The following is a 3959-nucleotide window of genomic DNA, read 5'->3' as shown; positions in this document are numbered from 1 at the left end:
TCAAGACCTACCTTCAAACTCAGTGCCTCTTTGCTTGGGAAAATCAAAAGAAATCAGCCAAGAAAGAAATTGTAGACCTCCACAAGTCTGGTTCATCCTTGGGAGCAATTTCCAAATTCCTGAAGGTACCACGTTCATCTGTACAAACAATAGTACGCAAGTATAAACACCATGAGACAACGCAGCCGTCATACTACTCAGGAAGGAGACGCTTTCTGTCTCCTAGAGATGAATGTACTTTGGTGCGAAAATTGCAAATCAATCCCAGAACAAGAGCAAAGGACCTTGTGAAGATGCTGGAGGAAACAGGTACAAAATAATCTATATCCACAGTAAAAACGAGTCCTATATCGACATAACCTGAAAGGCCGCTCAGCAAGGAAAAAGCCCCTGCTAAAAAAACACCATAAAAAAGCCAGACTACGGTTTGCAACTGCACATAGGGACAAAGATCGTACTTTTTGGAGAAATGTCCTCTGGTCTGATGAAACAAAAATAGAACTGTTTGGCCATAATGACCATCGTTATGTTTGGAGGGAAAAGGGGGAGGCTTGCAAGCCGACGAACACCATCCCAACCGTGAAGTATGGGGGTGGTAGCATCATGTTGGGGTGCTTTGCTGAGGAGGGACTGGTGCACTTCACAAAATAGATGACATCATGGCGACAGAAAATGATGTGGATATATTGAAGCAACATCTCAAGACATCAGTCAGGAAGTTAAAGCTTGGTGTCCCGACTTCCGCCGAAGTCGGCTCCTCTCCTTGTTCGGGCGGCGTTCGGCGATCGACGTCACAGGCTTTCTAGCCATCGCCGCTCCATTTTTCATATTCCCATTTGTTTTCATTCCCTAATCACACTGAATGTATTTAGTCCTCTGTTCCCCTCCACATCTTTGTGTGAAATTGTTTTGATGTTATGTGGGTATTTTTACGCGCCAGACATTTGTTTGTTCTGTGTTTTTGGCATGTTTTAGGTACTTATGTGCTTTCTTTTGGACCGGAATAAAAAGTGTGCCTGTTAACTACACTTTGCTCCTGACTTCACCTCCAGTACACACCCATAACACTTAGTCGCAAATGGGTCTTCCAAATGAACAACGACCCCAAGCATACTTCCAAAGTTATGGCAAAATGGCTTAAGGACAATAAAGTAAAGGTATTGGAGTGACCATCACAAAACCTGACCTCAATCCCATAGAACATTTGTGGGCAGAATTAATAAAGCGCGTGCGAGCAAGGAGGCCTACAAACCTGACTCAGTTACACCAGCTTTGTCAGGAGGAATGGGCCAAAATTCACCCAACTTATTATGGGAAGCTTGTGGAAGGCTGCCCGAAACATTTGACCCAAGTTAAACAATTTAAAGGCAATGCTACCAAATATTAATTGAGTGAAATAAAAGCTGAAATAAATCATTCACTCTACTATTATTCTGACATTTCACATTCTTAAAATAAAGTGGTGATTCTAATTGACCTAAGACAGGGAATTTTTTACTAGGATTAAATGTCAGGAATTGTGAAAAACTGAGTTTAAATGTATTTGGCTAAGGTGTATGTAAACTTCCGACTTCAACTGTAGGTAGAGTTATTAAAGTGATGGTAACAACAGAGAGTAGCAGTGGTGTAAAAGAGCGGGGCAATGCAAATAATCAGGGTAGCCGTTTGATTAGGTGTTCAGGAGTCTAATGGCTTGGGGGTAGAAGCTGTTTAGAAGCCTCTTGGACCTAGACTTGGCGCGCCGGTACTGCTTGCCATGCGGTAGCAAAAAGAACAGTCTATGACTAGGGTGGCTGGAGTCTTCGCCAATTTTTAGGGCCTTCCTCTAACACCACCTGGTGTAGAGGTCCTGGATGGCAGGGAGCTTGGCCCCAGTGATGTACTGGGTCTTTCGCACTCTGTAGTGCCTTGCGGTCGGAGGCCGAGCAGTTGCCATACCAGGCATTGATGCAACCAGTAAGGATGCTCTCGATGGTGCAGCTGTCGAAACTTTTGAGGATCTAAGGGCCTCGGAGGCCGAGCAGTTGCCATACCAGGCATTGATGCAACCAGTAAGGATGCTCTCGATGGTGCAGCTGTCAAACCTTTTGAGGATCTAAGGGCCCATGCCAAATCTTTTCAATCTTCTGAGGGGGAATATGTTTTGTCATGCCCTCTTCACAACTGTCTTGGTGTGCTTTGTCCATGTTAGTTTGTTGGTGATGTGGACACCAAGGAACATGAAGCTCTCAACCTGCTTCACTACAGCCCCATCGATGAGAATGGGGGTGCTCGGTCCTCTTTTTCCTGTAGTCCGCAATCATCTCCTTTGTCTTGATCACGTTGAGGGAGAGGTTGTTGTCCTGGCACCACACGGCAAGGTGACCTCCTCCCTATAGGCTGTCTCGTCGTTGTCTGTGATGAGGCCTACCACTGTTGTGTCATCGGCAAACTTAATGATGGTGTTGGAGTCGTGCCTGGCCGTGCAGTCATGAGTGAACAGGGAGTACAGGAGGGGGCTGAGCACGCACACCTGAGGGGCCCCTGTGTTGAGGATCAGCATGGCGGATGTGTTGTTACCTACCCTTACCACCTGGGGGAGGCCCATCAGGAAGTCCAGAATCCAGTTGCAGAGGGAGGTGTTTAGTCCCAAGGGCCTTCGCTTATTGATGAGCTTTGAGGGCACTATGGTGTTGAACGCTGAGCTGTCGTCAATGAATAGCATTATCACATAGGTGTTCCTTTTGTCCAGGTGGTAAAGGGCAGTGTGGAGTGCAATAGAGATTGCATCATCTGTGGATCTGTTCGGGCGGTATGCAAATTGGAGTAGGTCTAGGGTTTCTCGGATAATGGTGTTGATGTGAGCCATAACCAGCATTTCAAAGCAGGGTAGCCTAGTGGTTAGAGCGTTGGACTAGTAACCGGAAGGTTGCAAACCCCCGAGCTGACAAGGTACAAATCTGTCATTCTGCCCCTGAACAGGCAGTTAACCCACTGTTCCTCGGCCATCATTGAAAAAATAAGAATTTGTTCTTAACTGACTTGCCTAGTTAAATAAAGGTAAAATAAAAAATATATAAAAAGCACTTGGCTACAGATGTGAGTGCTACGGGCCGGTAGTCATTTAGGCAGGTTACCTTAGTGTTCTTGGGCACAGGCACTATGGTTGTCTACTTAAATCATGTTGGTATTATAGACTCGGACAGGGAGAGGTTGAAAATATCAGTGAAGACACTTGCCAGTTGGTCAGCGCATGCTGGCAGTACACATAATGGTAATCTGTCTGGCCCTGAGGCCTTGTGTTTGTGCAAGTAGAAAAAACATGTTGACACCCTACTTGTAGAGAAACGCCAATGGTATCCTTCTCTCTTTCATGCTGACGAAACAGTGTCACTCTCCCCATAGCTACATATTGACAGATCCTCTCCACGTCACTCTGTAGGAGCAGCCTGCCAGGTATTATGCAATCCTATAGTGTGCAGAGCCTGAGACGCCCAGCCCAGGCAGGGTTAAAGGAGGTTGAATACAGTAGCGGATGTGTGAATAAGTGTGTACAATTGCAGACTTCTGTGGAGAGACGACTAGAAGAATAGGAACTATGACTAATCTGAAACTGACAACTTTGTGGCTTCCTGTTTTGAGGGTTTTCAATTGCTAGTTCCTGTTTGATTCTCTTTGTACAATGAGCATCTAAAGTGTCAGTGCATTCCCACTGGGCACAGACTTCAGTTCAATGTTTAGTTTTTATTTACATTTGGTTGAGTTGTCAACTATCCTGAATTCAATGTGAAATCAACAAAACATTTCACCATGTCATTTTATTTAGGTTAAAAGTTGGGTGATTTTTCTTTCTCCAAATCCAATCAGTTTTGTACTTTGATTAAACATCATCACATTGATTCAACCATGTTTATGCCCAGTTGGTTAGCTTTTGGCCAGTGATAACTCAGTACTGACGTGTGTTTCTGTTACATCAGTTT

This window comes from Oncorhynchus masou, chromosome 30, assembly GCF_036934945.1.
Source record: "Oncorhynchus masou masou isolate Uvic2021 chromosome 30, UVic_Omas_1.1, whole genome shotgun sequence".
NCBI lineage: Eukaryota > Metazoa > Chordata > Actinopteri > Salmoniformes > Salmonidae > Oncorhynchus > Oncorhynchus masou.
The sequence above is the reverse complement of the archived record's forward strand: the minus strand, read 5'-3'. Positions refer to the sequence as shown.